The sequence below is a fragment of the Gouania willdenowi genome, chromosome 12, assembly GCF_900634775.1.
Source record: "Gouania willdenowi chromosome 12, fGouWil2.1, whole genome shotgun sequence".
Lineage (NCBI taxonomy): Eukaryota > Metazoa > Chordata > Actinopteri > Blenniiformes > Gobiesocidae > Gouania > Gouania willdenowi.
Window position 1 is genome coordinate 9682457 of NC_041055.1, and position 20389 is coordinate 9702845.

At 37.9% G+C, this 20389-nt stretch overlaps 1 protein-coding gene across 1 annotated transcript in view; it reads left to right on the forward strand.

The window, feature by feature from the left end:
• The window catches only part of mbd2 (methyl-CpG binding domain protein 2), a 56155-nt gene extending 41350 nt beyond the window's left edge, over nucleotides 1-14805 (forward strand). The window contains exon 7 of the mRNA XM_028463640.1: nucleotides 13702-14805. The gene's annotated coding sequence lies outside the window, so the exon portion shown is untranslated. The remainder of the gene's footprint in view (nucleotides 1-13701) is intronic.
• Nucleotides 14806-20389: the final 5584 nt, after the last annotated feature.

Genomic DNA, 20389 nt, shown 5'->3' on the forward strand with positions numbered 1-20389 from the left:
AACTTTCAGTTTTACAGTTTCAGCAACCAAATTAAACTGTATCAACTAAGTGAATTAATAAAGAAATAGGCTGCGTAAAGGCTTTTTCAAATGAAAAAATTCCCCTTTGAAATCTGTGACCTGTTGACCTGCACAACTCAAAGAATCGGAATCGAGAATCGTTTAGAACAGGAATAGAAATTGAGAATCGGAATTAGAATTGTTAAAATCCAAACGATGCCCAACCCTAGTTGAGTATGACTAGTGTGCCCACTGTGCATACTTAAGAAATGTCCAGATATAGTATATAGTCAGGTTTTTCTCAGTTACTCAATCCTTCCATTAGTAATGTGAACGCACTACATAATCATTTTGGCGTCAGACTTAGTATGAGCAGTACGTTAGTATGCAACCTCAGCGTGAGAATCTAATCAATGCTGCCCATGTGACGCGGAACAGTTAATATAGAGGGGTTGCTATATCAAATTCAAACCATAGATCTACGCATTGCTCTTTAAAAAATATAAGTACAAGTAAAAAAAAAAAATGTAGTTTACATTCAGATTCTTTATTTTTTAAAGTGCAATGCAGTGGGTAGGGAAGCTGATGGGCTGCAGGGGGCGGGTGAGAGGGGGTGCACCCCTAGTCTCAACGTCTTCATCTTCTATATTAAAGTGTCTTTTTTTCTCCAGTCCACAGCAGGTGTAGTTAAATCCAGACTCAACTGCTGTATTGTTTTATTGTCTCAGCATGTGAATGTTTTTTTTTTTTTTATTAAAATGTTTCATCCTTCGGAGCTTCTGTATTTTCATGTCTCTGTGTGATAATCTGCAGTTCAGTCCTAATTACTCCATAATAATTAGAAAACCCAGATAATCTGCTGCTTAAACGAGACAATTCATCGGACTGACACACCTACACACGCAGAAGCACACACAGTTATCTGAATGATTGGCTTCAAAGTCATACACCAGGCAATGTCGGCACATCCACTAATTAGCAGCAGCTGAAAAACGCTGCAGAGTCTGAATCAGCTGTTCCACACACACACACACACACACACACATGCACACTTAGGCGTGTCTTTATCAACCTGCCACAGTCTTTTCCCAGCCAGCAGTATGAATCTTTCGTCTCGATCTGATAAAAACGGCCATGTGCAGATTTAAAGGAGCCGTCTGCTCACGTGGAAGAGATGTAGTGAATGTGGTGAAGCTTGTTGACATTGCTTTCATCACTCTTTGATCGATTAGCCACACAACACAGTTAAGTGTACAAAAGTCATCTACTTGAACAAACATTCACTCCATACCTGTTTCTTCTGACTCAAAGGTCTTTTGAAACACAAGTGTTTTTACGTAGCCCAGCAGGGGGCAGTCTCTGTACTGTTATTTATTTATGTAACATACTTTATCATATAAGTACTTTAGTATAGGGCTGAGGGCACAAGAGTTTTTTAGGGGGTGAGAGACACGTGAGAAAAAATAAACCAGAAAAAATGGAGGTGAACATCGTTACACAAAGGAGAAGAAGAAATGCATAAGTGTCGGTGATAGCTTCCCTCCAAGTGTTTGAGGCTTTCTGTCTCTTCCTCTTCAGCTGGGTGGTACTGAGAAGGTCTTGTATCTAAGTCTGTAAGTAATTTTTATTGATTGAGCGCTTTTCACAGGTAGAAACCACAAAGTGCTTTACAAAAAGAACATGGAAGAACAGTCAGATAACAAGGGAGACAAGAATGGGAGAACTGTGGGTCGCCAAAGGCATTGGAGGCACCTTGTATTTAGATGAAAACGTGAAAACAAGAAAAGGAGAGGTGAGGAGAAAAAGCAGATTATGAACTGAATTCCCTAAAAGAGAACAAAGTACAGAACCAGGAAAAAACCAGATGGTGCAGAGAAGAACGGGGACGGAGCATCAGATCCGCATACATCCAAGGTTGAGATTGAGACAACCTTGAGCAGGCTGTTCTCAGGGGGGCTGATGATGAGAAGATAGTTGTTTTCAGACGGGCTTGTTACAACATTTGACTACCAGCCCTATTGTCCCTGGTCATTCAATAATCCAATAGTGTGGCCGTTTCCCTTGACCCAAACTCTCCACTAATCCTTAAGGTTCCACGGTGGATTCCATCTGAGAGTTCTGAGAGTTCGGCCCCCTCCATCGATGACTAGCGGCTTCCAATGATGCTGCCGTTGTAATTCGAATTTGCGATAAATCAGGAAAATGCCAGTTCCAATCAGCAGAAGTCCTGTTATCATAAATCACATTTGGTCTGGTCGACGTCTTCCACATTTTCAGGACTTATGGGCTCTCCCATTGCCTGCTCTCCTTGTTGAGAAATTCGACCAATAGAGTAGAGAGACCAGCTGAACTGATTCCTTAATTTTGGTAGGATAAATGCAGTGAGAGGCTCCTATTAGATCCATAAGACAGAGACAGCAGACATAACAGCAGGGAGAGGTAGGGAGGGAAAGTGGGAGCGAAGAGGAATACTATGGAATCAGAACAGTATCATAATGAATGAACTCTTGCAGGGTTTTTCACAAATGCACATGCTTTGTTTCACAGTTGTATTTCAGATTCACAAATGCACACGATCTGTTTCACAAATATGATTTTGAGGCACACTTGTAATATAAATCCACAGATAATGCAAATTGCTGAATGTGCATGTACAAACCGCTTCTGTGCTGTGAAACTTCTGTGTATTTGTGAGAGAAATCTCTGCGGTGAATTTTGAGACTGCCCCGACGTCGCGGGTCAACAAACGTCACCATTGGCTGATAAAACTGATTGACAGATTCATCAGCCAATCAGATGTGTTTGCTTTCAGCCAATCATATGGCTTCTTACATTTTCTCCACACTTTTAAACCAATTGTAGAGCTACTGATATGTGAAAAGTGCATATGTTTGTGGGAGTATGATCATTACGGTATGCCTCTGTCTTTGTGTCTGTCTCCTTGTTTGTCTCTACATCCCTGTTCCCAGTCTGTATTGGTCGCCGTGTCGCAAGGAGTGTGTGTTACAATGGAGTTGGGCAGGTGCGTTCAGCTGTGGGTCTGAGCTGTTATCAGTTGACATCAATCTGTTTAAGTTTTGTTTGTTGTGTGAGTTTGGCGTTGTCAGAGAATCAATCGCCGTTGTGTCTGAGACTTTGTCCGTCACCTGAAGAGGAGCCTGAACAGGGACGTTCAGCCTGTACTGGTTCATCCCAAAACTTTGAAAACACATACTTTTAGACAGTAGTTAGGGAACGGATGACCTGGACAAAAAACACCTATGCACAGAGAAATCCATGCAATGCAAATTCACTAGGGCTGGGATTTTATCACAATACTTGGGTGCCGATTCGATATGTATTGCGATTCTGATTCAAGGCAAGTATTGCAATTCGATAGTAACAATTATTGCAATTTTATTTCCTTATTTTTAAAAAATAAATATTGAATCATGCATTTCTATAAACAATGAGAGTCATAGTTCCAAAAAACAATACACAACACAAACCAGTCAGTCGCTCTGACATTTATTTAATCTGCACATGAATGTGTAAGACACTACATTTATAGTGTTCATTTATGACCAAATATGTAGACATGGGGAAAAAGAAAATGAATATGGATTTTTACTATTGTCACAAAAAACATGTGATACATTGTGAGACATTTTTCTTTCAAAACCCTCCTGTTTGTTCTCAAACTCATCATATCTGTAATCCAGTTTTGGGGACAGACAGACACTAAAGCAAAGAATGAGTTTTTTATTTAGATTAAATGAATTTCAGGAAATTAAAGGTTCAATGATGGCATTAAGCTGTAATCTACAGTAACCCACTTCTTACAGTAAGGTATTATTCAAGCCTAATTCAAATGGGTTTATTAAAACATATTGGCTTCATACTGTATATGATGGATAGACAGTATGGTAGGCATTAGGGGTGTTGAAAAAAATTGATTTGGCGATATATTGCGATATTATGTCGCGCAATTCTCGGATCAATTCAAAATGCATGTATATGGATTTTTTTCTAAAATTGTTTTTATTTTTTATCTTTATTTACCAAGGAAAGTTTTTTCCACTGCAGGAGACATTGTAACTGCACAAAGAAGTTCGCTGAAATCTGGTCATGTTGACCAGCTTGTGTTTTTACAATAAAATCTAAAAACTAACTTTATTTATTTTATTTTTTATTTATTTATTCAGTTATTTTCTGACATGGTTGCATTCACAGAAGTTTTGTTATTCTTTTTTTTTTTTTTTTTTTTTTGTACATGCCGAAAAAGGAGACGAGAGAAGCAGTTTGCTATCTGCATTTATTTGTTGTTCTCGGCATATACCTCAGTTAGGTTGCACTAAAGTCATGTTGGCACATGGCATGTTAAAGCCAATGTTTGGAGAGTAAAATATGCCAAAATATATTTCATACATAATGTTCTGATGACGGTGTACAAATTTACAGATTACAGTAGTTGTTTCTTAAGTCATATATTGAAAAAAAAAAATCGCAATAATCGCCTTATACTTTAATATTGAGATATATCTGATCGTGTCGTGACCTATGTATAGGGATACGAATCGTATCGCTAGATGCCAGGCAAAACACACCCCTAGTAGGCATCCTGTAAATAAATACTAATCTTTTACATGTGTGTCCATCTTTTTTTGTACAATGCACCTTTGTAACTCTTGTTTGTGACAATGCATGACTAAGACATTGTACTACTGTCTCTTTGTCGTACCTAAATATACCCTACTTTGCTGCACTCAAAGATTATCCACAAGTTTTGAAGAACCTTTTTAGATGTTTAGCTGGAAGCGACCAACACAATGACGCCTTCTAATGTTTCTCAAGTTTTGAAATTCAATAGAACAATAAAAGACACCGATACAATCAGAAATCAAACCGAGAGACATTCGCAGCAGCAGGAAACAAACTGAATATTCTAAAAGTTGAGTGAAGATTTAAACCAATTGTCTTAACAGCTTGTTGTTTGCCCAGGAGAGACATTTCCAAATACACACAAACACATACAAGTGTACTCAAGGAGAGAGAGAGAGTCTGTCACTTCCCTCTCTGTGGTCCAGCCATAAAAAGCCATTAGCAATCACTCCTCGACCCTCAGTGGCTCTTTTCGCCCAAACGACTTCCAACCAGCCAATCTGCATAAATCTACATTAATGAATGATTTTCCCTTCCCCGAAAACAAATGTGCTTAAAAAAGCACCTCCTTATCTGTCTTCTGTGAGGAGAAGCTGCAAACACACACACACACAAACATTGGATTGCAACAGTGGCTTGTATAAATTTCACTCGTGTGGATTGAGAAATGACGATGTACCTTATAGATTTAGTAAAACTGCTGTAGCTTTAGCTGTGTGAAGCTCCAATGAATGTAAGGTCAACTTTATACCTCACTGCTCCATCATTAATGTACTACTCATTAAATTTATTTTTACCTATTTAACACATGCCCTTTTTCCCCTGCCTTCAGGTGCATCTAAATTATGAAATGAAAAAGTAATTAAAAAAGGTTTGATGATGTCATAATGAGCCTTCAGGACAGGCCGACAGATTCAGGTGAATAACCATTAAACAGCCTAATTAGCCAACAATAACTCCATCAAGTAGGAGTGAGGGAGTGGTCAAAGATAAAGCTGCAGTTTGTAGAATTGTGAGGCGCTCTACGTTTCCCCTCCCATCCTGAAAAACTCAGCGGTGTTCTTGGGAACGCTGTGGAACATTTTGCGACTGTTTTCTCCATAGAGAATAGTGTTGTTGGGACTTTATCTTGTGTTATTGGAGAGAATTCTGATGTTTTAGAAACATGAATGTAGGGCTGCTCGATTATAGAAAAAATAATAATCACGATTATTTTAGTCACAATTGAAATCATGATTATTCAAATGATTATTTGTCAACCAAAAGGTTATTTACTTTTTTTACAAAAAAAAAACATAAATTATATTCTTTAAACATAAATAAATTCCTTCAAACACTAAAATCAACAACAAACAAAACACTTCTTGCACGTGATGTGTCTTTGCTTTAGATCTTCATCATCAGACCCAAAGTGTTCCCATTGAAGACAATTTGACTTGCCACTTGTTTACCAAGTGTTTTTGCTGCCATGTTTCAAGACCACTAGCAACAACTTTCCTCGTGTTGGCCTGCAGGCCAGCTTTGGCGTTGAGAGGGGCGGGACGGAGGGGAGGAGCTTACAGTAAAAGTTAGTATTAATAACGTGTGCCAAACTCTATTATTTGTAGATGATCGAAATAGTGCTCTTTTTGTAATCGTTGGGTGTAATAATCAAAATCGTAATTGTATTTTGATTCGTTGAGCAGCCCTAGATGAATGAATGCATCGCTCGCTGCTTTGTGGTTTGAGGACAGTAAGATGCTCACAGCTGCTCCTCACACACAAGCAGCCGCTCCTCTGCCTCCTGATCCCAGCTAATCAGAGCAGACACACTCCACACTGCAAATGAAATGGATCTGTTCTCTAGCTCCACCTTATATGATGTTTCTCAAATAGTTTTATAAGCTATTTATTCCGTCTGTTATCACTGTCTCCCTCTGACTCGGCGCAGTCCGCCGCATACCGAGTCAGAGGGACCTCCCACACATTTGTGCCTTTATTCTGTTGCTTCTCCACCTCGATCTTCCTTTCCCTCTTGCTTTGCCGTGGAACCGCTGTTGCCAAAAGCCACGTTAGAGACTTCAGCTTGAATATAAAGCCATGGGACGTTCCCTACTCTGAGATTGGGAACGCGCATTGACTTTTGGCGAGCAGCTTGAGCAGCCAATAGTAATGCTGAAAACAGCTCATGGATTGGCTGAAGTCCAGCATCACGTTCCTGGATTTCTAAAGCTCATTTACAGAGCCAGGAGAAGGAGAAGAGATTTACTGTACACTCATTTTGATTACAATATGCAATACAATATAATAAGATGATTATGGATTTTGGACCAAATTAAACAAAACAAAAAAATTACAATTTGCATCCTTAAAGAGTAACTAAACCCCGAAACTACTATTTTCAACTGAATACATATGTATTTGGTATAAAGGAGAGAGAATATTTAAACAGCGATGCAATCCTTTCATTTATCGATGACATCCTATAGGAAATAGAGATTTTTATCTGATTAACTGATAAGGTAAAATAAGTCAGCTGATAAAGCCTGTGTGCATCAGACGCTTTCAGACCGATAAATTCATTCATTCATTCATGTATTCTGGGGTGACGCCTCAGTCCTGTAAGATAATATACAATATTATGATTTACGCGTCTGTTTATTCTTAAGTTTTGGCACTCATCAACAATGCAGTAATTCATTCCTGCATTAATTACTTGCTGCTTTTACTGCAGCAACAGAGTCGATTTTGGTCTGAATTATGGATTTTAATTCTCGATATTTTTCAAAGATTATTATTCCTCAATTGTGATGTTTATCAACAGTTCCTCTGTGGTTGTGATTGGTTGTATAAGAGCGCACGTAGCCAGGCTGAAATCAACTCTTAGCGAGTTGATATCTAGATTCATAGGACAGCTTTTGTCTGACTGACAGTGTTTGGTTAGGAGATAAATCCAGGATATACAGTAATTATCTAGCTTCGTAGTATAAGTCCCATAGTATAGGCCCTTGGGGACCATCTTGCATCACAAACCAGCACTGTTAGCCCCGCCCCTCCTATAAAACCATCTGTGGTGCGTGGGTTGGATTGAGATTGTTCTTTAGTGATTTTATAGTTTTTTTAATTTCCCCTCTCGTCGCAGGTCAACCAAAACCTGGTGATTTAGTTTCACTTTGAAGACCGAATTAAAAATGTCACACCCGGTGGGTGTTGGCAGCAGACAGGTGTAGCGTTCATAGAACCAGTCCATGTTTATTTAACAAACTTCAGAAACCCAAATCTCAAAGAGGCACTAGGAAAACTAGAAGCAGGGAACAATTATGCCGCAGCACACAAAGGGCATGACATTGACACTGAACCAGAAATGATTCAGTGTCCAAACATTCAGCTAAATAGTGAGGGAGGCTTGATTGGGAACGGGCCACACCTGGGTGCAAAACAGAGGCAGCTAATCACTCACAACCCACGCACTCTGACATCACTGGGAGGAGGAGACACAAGTCATTTTTGTGTCAGTTTCACAAACTCTGTGAGATGAAATGATGCCAAGCAGCAATACTCATTTTTTTTTTATAATGTTCCAACAATGAAGACATTTGTTTGTGCTTTTGTTGTTGAGGATGTTAAGTGCAATGTTTTGCTGAGTTTTTTTTTTATTATTAAAAAACATGTTGTTACATGAATGCAGTAGGACCTGTAGATCCAGGCAGCAAATGTTCCTTTTTTCTTTTACCTATGAACCTCAATTTCATTCAAAAATGTAAATAGATTCCAATCTATGCAAACTTTTTATCACAGGCTTTCTCGAGTGGACTCTGCTGTCCTGTTGCTATGGCGACACCAGCCTGAAAAGGGAGAGATGATGGATGTATGCGTTGACTTGTGAAAGTAAAATTTATTTGAACTGTTTGTTTACAGGCCTCGCACTGTAAAACAGAGCCACTAACTGAGCAAACGGCAGTGCATCACTGCAAAATAGCTTCATATCAGCATTCAAAGAAAGCTTCCAAGCAAACACATTTACCAACTGACTGTAGGAACACATTTCTGCCACAAACATTTCTACCACATTAAAGGTCCCATGTCATGCTATTTTTCACCCGTCTCCATTTGTTCTAAGAACCCAAAAAAACATAGTGTTTGAGGTTTATTTTCTCCAAACTTACCAGTTTTCCAGAGATTTAGCCTCTGAAAAGTTACTTTCTGAACAACACAAACAGGCTGATTTGCGGTCTACATATCCATGAGTGGGCGTATTAATAGATGGGACACTGACTTCCTCCTCCCCGCACGGTGACATAAGGCCAGAGAACGGCCCCCCTCCTCCCACCCACTCCGTAGCCGAGCTCATACTGTTTTATAAACACTAGACAGAGCGTGGGGGCGGGGCGTTAACCGGTACATACATAGACTGTAGAAAATACATACATAGCACTGAGAGAACAACGCTGAAATGCTCACCTTCGTGGGCGTGTCTGTTTACATGTCAAATACGGCAGAGAGCTTCCTGGAGGCGTGGCTTCTCCAGCTCAGTGCCGTGTCAAAATCGTCATCAAAGTGGGAACGCGTCATCAAATTGGAACGAGGTGTTTGTGCTCACCCTGCAGTAAGAAAGGAGCAAATCACCGTCTAACTATTGAGGGAATCAATGAAAAAAACACTTTGGGCATGTGTATGAAGCCCATATAGCACTTTATGATGTTTAAAGCACAGAAAAGTTCATTTTGCTTAACATAGGCCTTTTAACCTAAATGTATTTCTGACCTCCAGAATCAGGGCTCTCAAACTCCAATCCTTGATTTCTTGATGTCTTAGATGTCCTTCTGCTAAAGCACTCAAATGAATTGAATTGGACTAGCTCACTATCAGGCTTTGTTCTGAGCAGAAATAGATTCATATTCATTATTGAGGGTGAGTCTTCATATATGTGATGACTAAGTGTAACCTGGACACATGGGCAGTGAAGGACATTTGGCATTTTGAGTCTTAACCTCAGACACCATCCTTCAGGTGACCCAGCCAGGGGTGGTCAGTCCCTGACCCAAATCTACATGTGGCCCTCTGTCTAATTTTGTGCGGCCCACAAAGTAAGTGAGCAAAATAACCTAAAAAACACACAAAATGGCAGAAAAACACTCAAAAATAATAATATTACATCAATTTTATACAGCACTTTTTTGGACACTCGAAGTTGCTTTACAGAATTAAGGGATCATTCTTTCACTCCACACTTAGTCGCCACACTGACGGAAGCGAGGCTGCCATGGTGCACCTCAGTGGTCTCCCATCCAACTACTAACCAGGAGATCAGGCAGTGACAGGCTGGTTTGGCCACATATGCAAAACGACATGAAAAACACACAAGATTACAAAAAATACAATAAAATAGAAAATGACTCGTAACAAATAAAACAAAATATACAGAATGACAGAAAAATACACCAAATGAACACAAAAACCCACAAAATGACTCCAAAAAGCACACAAAACAAAAACCAACAAAAACCCGCTAGACGACAAGAAAAATGTGCAAGAATTACAGAGAAGTACACAGAACAACTTCAAAAACCCTTTTTGTAGCCCCACTGTGATCTCTGATAGAGATGCTCAGTAGATTTCTATTTAGCTGTCAACACAACGGCATACTTATGAACTAATTTAATGATTTCACTAGTTTTTAAGATTACTCTATCTACGCGCTACTACTTTTATATGGTTAAACACATTATTTGTTATATTACCAGCTTATTGTTGAAAACAATAGAGAGCTCTTTGCTAATGTGTCAACAGTTTGTTTGCTCCTGAATAAATGTAAGAATGAGAGCTGAGGATGAAGAGATTACTGTTTAAGTGTACACGCGTAGTGAACTGTACCAGTAATTTGACAAGGTTATAGGTTGAGGGTCTCGACAGATGGAGAATACTAAATGATGTATTTAATGGCGACTAAATGGTGGAATTAAATGAAAAATGGTGTTAAAAAAAAAAAAGATAAAAATGGAATTTTTAAGTTTTCAGTAGAAGGATGTGCAGGCTGTTATCTGGTTTGTTTCATGACGACTGAAATGCTTTTCTGGTTAACATTTGTTAGGAGGCGGAGGAGGAGGAGGAGGATGAGAAAATTAGGCTAATTCTAAATATCATTCCTTCTCCCCTGCTGTGTTTGTGTGTGTGTGTGTGTGTGTGTGTGTCTCTCTGGTGTTTTATACATAATTAAAATGTTTTCCGTGCAGGCAAGGGGCTTCTGTACACAAGCCATACTAATTATAGTCCCGCCCCCCTTGTTAATGCAGGATGAAGGAGGAGGTGTCAAGGGGTTAATGGAGAAGCTAATGATTAGCATGGAGGATCTCCACACTCATTTATGGTTTTTTTGTCTGGAGACAGATATTTATTGTTCTGCAGGAGGTGAGAGAGACAGCTGAGACGAGCAGCTCGGAGGGATTGAGGAGACAAGTTTATAGAATCAGTTTGAGTTTAATGGAAGATTCACACACACACGCACACACACACACACACACTGGTTTGCGTCTCTCATGGTGACTCTATCCAGATCAGTGTTTGAAGTGAGGAAAAAGTCAATCAGACATGCTTTTCACAGAGTTTCAGTACTTTATTTATTAAGTGCCTTTAATGTTGTAATGTGGTTGTACACAGAATTTGATGGCTTCCTACTCCAGGTTTTAGTTCATGTCTTCCTCTGCTTTCATACACCACATGCAGCAGGCATGGCACACATTACACATGGTGATGAATGTGTATCGGGTGGAATCATTATGGAAGCATAAAAGAAGATTTAGCCCATTTTTGAGCATCAAAAACAGATCAGAATCATCATCACAAGTAGGGGTGTGAAGAAAACTATTTCACAATATATCGCATTTTTTTTTGGGTGCCAATTTTAATTTTTTTTTTTTTTTTAAAATAGATTTTTAAAAAAAAATATTTTTAATTAATATTTTTCTGATTGTATTTTTCACATTTTCGTGGCCATGTGTTTTCTATTGCATGCATGTTGACCAGCTCCTGTTCCTACATAAAAACCTTGAAAATGGTGCCACTTCTGCACCTCCACTTCGGTAGATGGCGCTGTACATATAATAATAATAACACCGCTAGTGCTACTAAGTAGTGGCGCGGGGGCGGCACTCCCACCTCAATTTGCCCTACCAATTCCTCCAATTCTAATCACACCTCAACACACCACCCACCATCTCCACCCTCCGGAGTTATTGCACCACATACACATATATACACAGGGGATAGGGATGTGCTTCTCCTAAGATAGAAATTGTTTCCTTTTTTATGTGTAAATGTACATTTATTCTGTATATACTTAAAGTGAAAAGCAAAAACGAAACAGCAACATCCATAGTTGTCAGAAAGATTCCACTACATGTGGTCAGTGTTGTGCTAGTTACTGAAAAAAAGTAACTAGCTACCGTTACTAGTTACTTCATTCACAAAGGAACGCAGTTATTTTTTTGATTACTTATATCAAAAAGTAATGCCTTACTGGAAAAAGTAACTTTTGAGTTACTTAGAATTAAATAATTGCGTAATTTTTTGGGTCATTAGTGCCCGTACAGCTGTATCAGAAAATAATCCACTGTTGATCAACTCTGCGGTGGAGGAATAGTGGTTAAGGATGCTGGCTTGTAATCAGAGGGTCAGTGGTTTGAATCCCTCCTACCCCTACTGCTCCTGTGTTAACATTGCTTTGGATGAAAGCCTCTGATAAATGAAATGTTATTGTATCCAACCCTACAGTTTCTAATCATTTACAGTGTTAGTCTTTACAAACACCAATCTGACTGAAACACTAAATATTCTTTCAATGCCAGTTTATTTACCTGCGACCAGCAGAAACTGGTTCACCATTACAAGTAATGGTGAAATAAATAAGACAAAACCACCTGAATATTATTATTATTTAGAATCAAAGATTAAAAAGATCAACATCATATAAACGGTTGTGTTTAGCCCTGAGAATGTTGCCATTCAGCTTAAGTACAAAAACTAGCAACAATGTACAACATAAATAAAAATGAAAGCTATCTGAATTAACATTGGGAATACATTTTGACAAACTCTCCTTTACAAAACTGCTCAAAAATTAAAACGGCAATTTTTCAACCTTAGCACAGTAATGTAAAGTAAGCTGTGCATATTCCAAGTGCACATTCTGCTACACAATGCAAAACGTATCAGGCTAACAAGTTGCTGTTAGCGGTGACTCCACAGTAGCGTCAGGCTGCATATTTACAACAACATACCGTGCAATAGTTTGGCTGATCTGTCCCTGGATAACAGTCACAGTCCGTTACAATCCATACGCTGTTGTTTCAGTGCAGAGGCTTCCCTCACGTCCACCAACGCAGCGTTAGCTTAGAGTTTCACTGATGCATGTGTTTTTTGGAGGCAGATTGGTAAAATAATGCGCATGAGAAGCTCATGATTGGCACACGTGATGTAAACACTGAAAGTGTTTTCACACAGTCCAACAGGTTGCACTTTATTTATTTGATTTGATTTGAAGAAAAGTCAAAATTTTTATTGTTTTCAAAAACAAAAAATATATATATATATATATATATTATTGAGTAGCGATGAGGGGGCCCTGAGAGTTTTTCATTCTTCAGAGGGGGACCCAGCAGAACAAGTTTGGGAACCACTGGTGTAAGGTATCATGTGGCTGAGAATGAGGTTAAAAACAGTCTCAACCTGGTTAAACGACACTAAATCCATTGGCACAGAAATAATAAAAAAGAAGTGATGAACTGAAATGAAAAAAGTCTGTCAAAGGGAGAAAAACATGAGTTGAGTTGTACTCAGGCTTAATTCTGTTCTGTGAACTAGGAGATAAGGTGCTGTCACAACGGAATTTATCTTTCAAAAGATCTATCACTTTGAACAACACGGAAATGGACCGTTGTGTGTGAAATTTCAAAGCAGGACAGGTTCATCTCTCACCATTGAACCTGTTTATGATGCACAACTCGTGAGTTTGTCAGTGTCTCTTTTGAAACATGAGGATATTAACAGTGACATAATTGGATGTGTTTGTGTCTCTCCTTGTAGGAGCCCTCTGTCTACCAGCCTCAGGGTTATCATTATCCAAATATCCAGACGGCAAAACCAAAACAGCAGACGGAAACGTTCTGCACTGATCCGTATCGCGATGCCTCAGTGAAAGACTGCCCCGCCCTCCTGCTACAGAAGCCTTTTCCACAGTAACCTCTACCTGGAACATGGTCCTTACAGTGAAGTCTTCAGGATGACAGCTGCACTATGGAAAAAAAACAGCAATAAATGCATCATCTGTAACAACACACAGAGCAACGTGTTGAGAATCCACCAGCTCAGTCACCCAAGCCTTGAATCCTGCATCATTAATCGCCTAAAAAACATTCACCCCCACTTTCTATTTTCACAGATCTGTCATTATTTTCTCGAATGAAGCTTAAGAAGTTATCACCACTAAGTGTGGAGTGAATGAATAATACCATGTAAAGTGCTTTGAGTGACCAAAATAATGCGCTATATAGATCCAATGCATTATTATTATTATTATTATTATTATTATTATTATTATTATTATTATTATTATTATTATTTAAATGTAATAATTCACACAGAGCCACACTCATGAACCCTAATTCAGGTTGCAAACTGCTGGACGGCTCTTGCTAACTCTATTCTATTAACTTAACTAACTTTTTGTTGTGGTGTGTCAGATTTCCCTTTAGCCAAGTCTTCATTCCCATCACTATGAAATAGCACAACTCTTAATTTAAGACAAATTTTATACCTTCAGAGAAGATACGTGTAAATTTCTTGGAATGACTGCAGTTAATAAATGATAACACTGTCATGTTTGGTGCTGTGCTTTGTGTTGGTATTGTAATATATAAGTACTTCACATCATAGTAGCATGTATTTTGATTGATATTTGACATTAACAATCAATGCAATTAGCATTGTCCCTTTTGCTAATAGACCCGTGTCACCGTTTCTGAATGCTGTCAGACACACGGGCCCTCATTTATCAACCTTGCATCAAAAATCTGAGTGCACATTTGGTCGTACGACAGGACCAACGTGTGATTCATGAAACATTTGTATTTGACCCATCCCAGCGTAGAAATGATCTGGGCTGTTACGCCCTCTGGATTTGGAGGTCCCGCCCCCCTGAGGTCAAAAAAGAAAAGAACAAATTTGGCATCTTCACATCAGAGGTAGAGCCAAAGGAAGATTTGCTTTTTGACAGTGCAAAACTGGAATTAAAGAAGCGCATTTGAATGCTCTGTGGTAGAGGATCAGCTACTGATCAGGTGACGTCTGCCCCCCTGTGTGCGCTGCGAGCAAGTTCACAACGTCATGTTGTCATATCCTGGAGATATGACGATTTAGGCAATAAATATCACATTTAAAGAAATTAAAGATCAAAACACTTATTAAAAAACCTTAAACTTACTAAATGTCCCTTGTTTTTGTTTATTATGACTTCAGCCAATTTCACTGATCATTTATTACATTACCGATTACTGCAGCGCATTTGTAAAAGTTTAAGGAACTGTGTGTGTTTTATGTGTGTGTGCGTGCGCTCCTGCAGTAGCAGAGTTTACCAGCGGGGTTATACAATAATTTGTAAAAGAAAAACCAAAAAAGTGGTATCTGTAATAATGTGGTTTTTTTTAAAAAAAAAAAAATTTTTTATTTAGTTTAATTCGTTTTAATAATCAATTTTGATCTGTTCCTAATGTGTCTTTTATCCTAAATGATAGCCGAGGCTTGTTTAATACTTTATTTACAGTCTCAGTCAGATTGTCATGTGCTGAACCACAAAATCCACACACTCAGATTTGCGTACAAAAAGTCAGACCTGATGTGAGATCTGATAATAGCGTACGATCGCGTCAGAATTGATAACTATCGGAGCGTGCATGAATATGGCCTTACGTGCGCCACACGCTCAGATCTGAACGTAGTAGTTGATAAATGAGGGCCATTGTGTACCAACACCACATTGTTATTCCTTCAATCTGTTTTGTTATGAAATCACATCAACATTTTCACCCATTAGCTCACTGACACCAGCTCAGATATGTATTCTGTGCTTCTAAAGATATCAAAACAATGGGCTCATTTAATATCTTATCTCATTTATCCTCCACGTTTAAAAACTCTGAACCCAACCTGGCAACCACGCTTCTGCATCGGCTGGTTTCCATCTCTCCAATCTGCTCTTTTTGTAACTTTTCTTACTTATTTTGTCTATTGTTTACCAATTCATTTATTATTTAGTGACATTTATTTTTATACTGTTTACATTTGGATGGAATAGAAAACAGGGATTAACACAGGAGGAGGATATACAAGCATCAGGGATGTTCCCTATAAGGGAGACCGAGTGATGATCACAATAAGCAATATTATTAGTTTATTTTTTTCACAGAAAAAAAATGCATGTTTGTCGGGAAAGGATTACACGACATGTAGCATCAACCTGAGATGGAAAATGCAGACATGAATTGCCATTAGGCGGTGTTAATTTTGACAGCAAAATTAGATTTAGTTTAGTTGAATATAACTTTTTTTTTAGTCAAAATGTAGTCTGTTGCAGTTATAATCGACTAAAATATACAGATTAAATTACCATTGACCAACCTGGTGTGGGATGGTATTAATGTTTGTAAATATACGCAGAGATTTGATGCGATCACATGATTTCTGATTGGATTTCGTCCCACGAGACAAAATTATAGTTAGATTTTTATTAGTTGACGAAAAATATCAATATATGCCTATTTGGATTTCATTTTTGTTCACGTGACATTTTTTTAATTACTCATAATCTAGTTATTGTCACTTTAAAAAAAAATGTAGCCAATGAAAACTATGACAAAGTCAACAAAATGAACACTGACTCTATAAACGAAACGACCTCAGTAAATAATCAGCTGAATCTGGACTAATGCTTGTGCAAACAATTATTTTGAAGCCATTGGAGGGAAATCAGAAGATAATATTCAAAGGGCCATAAAAGGATAATAAAAGACTAGCTCTGATTAGACGTTCAGAAACATGCTCTAAGGCAGAACTGTGAGCACTTCAAACAGCCTTTCTAGCAGACATGATATTGACTATATCCTATAAACATTAAACACAGACAGACGTGCTGTTAAACATCTGTAAACTCAAGCCACCATTGGCTTTAAAACAAGGCTGTGACTTCACACGATTGGCCAAACTAAAGTCTGTGGAAACATCTGAAATCAATTTGTTTAAAATGGAATGAAATGAAATAATACACAGATTGGTTAATCAATAGACCATGTGTCAAACTCAAAGCCCAGGGGCCCAATCTGACCCTTTAGAGCAGGGGTCTGCAACCTGTGGCTCTGGAGCCTCATGTGGCTCTTTGACTCTTATGCAATGGCTCCCTATAGCTTTGAAAAATTTTAAAATAAGTAATTATTTTCTTACAGAAGGTATTAATGATTAATGATTTTGACACCAAATAAAATCACGGGACAATGATTTGTCAACCTGAAAATACATCACATTGTGCAATAGCTCTGTCACCTCCTGAAACATCTACAGACCACTAACTTCTCCTACACCTGTGATTAACCTTAAGTTTTAAATCCCTGGTAAGATAACTCAATCAACTAAAAGTCTATTCTGGAAGTAAATATACATTTTAATTGTGTGGGGACAAATTCATTTAACTGCCAACATGCCAGCTAAATATGCATGCGTTACTGTATGTGTGGCAAGAATGTAGCAATTAGCATGAGTTAACTGACATTATGTGTCATCAAATTCAAATTTTTTTTTTAGCCCTTCAAATACATTATCTGAAAAAATATTCTTTACATAACATTATTCTATACAATTTTAACTGTACAGAAGTTTTACACTATGTTGTCTTCATTAAAAAGTTTTTTTTTTTTTTTTTTTGACTCCGGAAGGACTTTAATCCAGGTGAGATGAGGCAAAATGGCTCTTTTGAGAATAAAGGTCGCAGACCCCTGCTTTAGAGCGTCCAATATGGCCCTCAGGAGGAAGTAAAAATGACGAGAAAAGTCAAAAATACAGGATAAGAGTTGATGCATTTTTTAGATATTCAATTACCATTGATCAACCTGATATGCATCATTAATTAATATATTCTAATTGTTTTTGTCCCTGGTGTCCAGCTTTTTGGTGTTGCCCCAAGTGGTGTTTGGAGTGTGACTGTCTGAGGTTGTGGACAGGTGTCTTTTATACTGATAACCAGTTCAAACAGGTGCCATTAATACAGGTAACGAGTGGAGGACAGAGGAGCCTCTTAAAGAAGAAGTTACACTTCTGTGAGAGCAGGAATTCTGGCTTGTTTGTAGGTATATATACTTATTTTACTCAAGAATGTACAAATATATTATTTGAAAATCATAACGTGACTTTCTGGATTTTAACTTCAAAACACTTTAGGGCCTATGTTACAAATCTAGATAAATATTTCCTGGATTAATCTGTGTCTCACGACAGTCACAACACGCTAATTGAAGTATTTTCAGCCTTGGCACGCGTGCGTTCACATGAAAGGGGTGGAGATTGCAGCGTCTGACCAATGATTACAATGGAGAAACTTGGCAGAGCGAGCGTCTTCACGGGAGGAACAGCTTATGATTTTAAACAAATATCATTCATTTAAATCCATGATGACAGCGAAGGGCAACAGTAGTGCAGCGCACCAGGAGGCGGAGCTTTTATCCTCGCTCAGACCTGATCCACTTCATAACTTGGTCCCGACCGGTTAGGTGTTGCTTCAGTTTAAAAGTATGAATAATTAAAATCCATAATTCAGACCAAAAACAACACTGTTGTTACAGAAAAGGCAGGAATGAAAGAACCCAGACAGGAAGCTGCTGACACTGTCAATGTGTAAAAGCGTGATATTATTCATAATATTAATCCATTGGATTGGATATCCCATTCAAGGGATTAATATCATAAATAATGTGAAGCTTTTACGCATTCACAGAGTCAGCTGATGAAGCCTGCCACGATCCGTAGGCGCAGACGAGTGAAGTCATATATTTAATAATTAATTGAACGAATGATTTCACCCATCCGCACATACGATTGAGACACAGGTTCATCAGCTGTCTATAGATCAGACCATCAGATAAAAATCTATATCTTTTCTAAAGGATGTCATCGGTAAATGAAAGGATTGCATTGATGTCTAAATATTCTCTCTAGAAGGAAGAATATTTAGACATTGATGCTGTCTTGATCTGACAGCTGTCTTTTATTGGACAGCTCGCCTTCTAAGAGAACTGATTGGTCAGGAGGCGGGACTTTATCACTCGCTAAAACCTGCTTGTGACCAGGCGAGCCGTTCAGCATAAGTTTCCATGGCTCCGTAGTGCCGCACACACTGATTAAAACCTGGAAGTTTGCGCGATAAGAGATAATCTCACTTTGTAACATTAGTGTACGGACAACCACAAAAAGCTTTTTTATGTCCATAAGTGGAGTGAAACTGTGGAGTATGGAATGTCCAGACATGAAACTGTTTTAAAAGGGTGATGAAAATATGATTTTAACGGGTACAGGGATGAAAATCACCAGGTGTTTACAGAAATTATTGCTTACATATTTATTTACAGTATTTAAAAACGTGTATGTGGGTGTTTGCGCACGCACGTGTGCATAATATGTTGTTTCTTGTATATACTGTATGTATATAGGAATACGGTACAACCGTTTTGTAAAATAAATATTTCATATAAAACATACATTCGGTAAAAACTTAGAATCATAAAATATGTATGAATTCATGGAGAAGGGCTGGGATCAAATAAGTTTATACTTCTTCCCCTCCTTTTGTACATTACATTTATAAAGAAATCATTTGAGAGCTTGTTTGTGTGATCTCATTCATTGTTTGTCCATACTACTTTCTAATATTTTGCTTTCTCTCTTTTTCCTATTTTTTTTTTTTTTTTTTTTTTTTACATGTTCAAAATAAACAAAACTAAACTAAATTAAATTAAGCCAAAAAAACATCTAAAAAATCTTTAGTTGACAAAATTCACACTGTCCAGAAGCAACAAAGGAACCTCCAACACACATCCTTGTGTCTCTGTCGTGACAAATATAAATGATATTAAAGAATAAACTGTGGCTAAAAGCTCTAAAAAAACATAAATAAGGATGAAAGAAGGTAGTGGAATGAAAACGACTCCCCTTGAATCAACGTGGACACTGGAAATGGCTGCTTCACATTGGTTTTATTTAAAGGAATCAAAAGATTGAGTAAAGTCATTTCAAATTTTATTTTATTATATTTTTTTTTCATAAATGTGGACAACTATGTTTATTGGTAAACACCTGTGACAAAAGCCGCCTCGCAGTGAAAAACTCACTGTGAGTGAAAGTGGAAACTTTGAAACTTAGACTGTGGAAAATCCTGTAAAATACAGTGGCCATAAAATGTTGGCACATTTGTTAAAACGACAGGTTTTTGTTTTGAAACCATGGATACATAAAAAAAAAATAGGAATGTGACTATTAAAAAAAGTACCGGCAATTAAATGAAGAAACCAGGCAGTGAGAAATATGACAACAATTAAAACAGGGAAGTATGGAAGCCTGTTTATAAAATTATAAAAAAAATCCCCATGGCAAGTCATAATTATGAGAAAAAAAGTCATAATTATGAGATGAAAAGTCATACTTATGAGATGAAAAGTCATAATTATGAGAAAGAAAG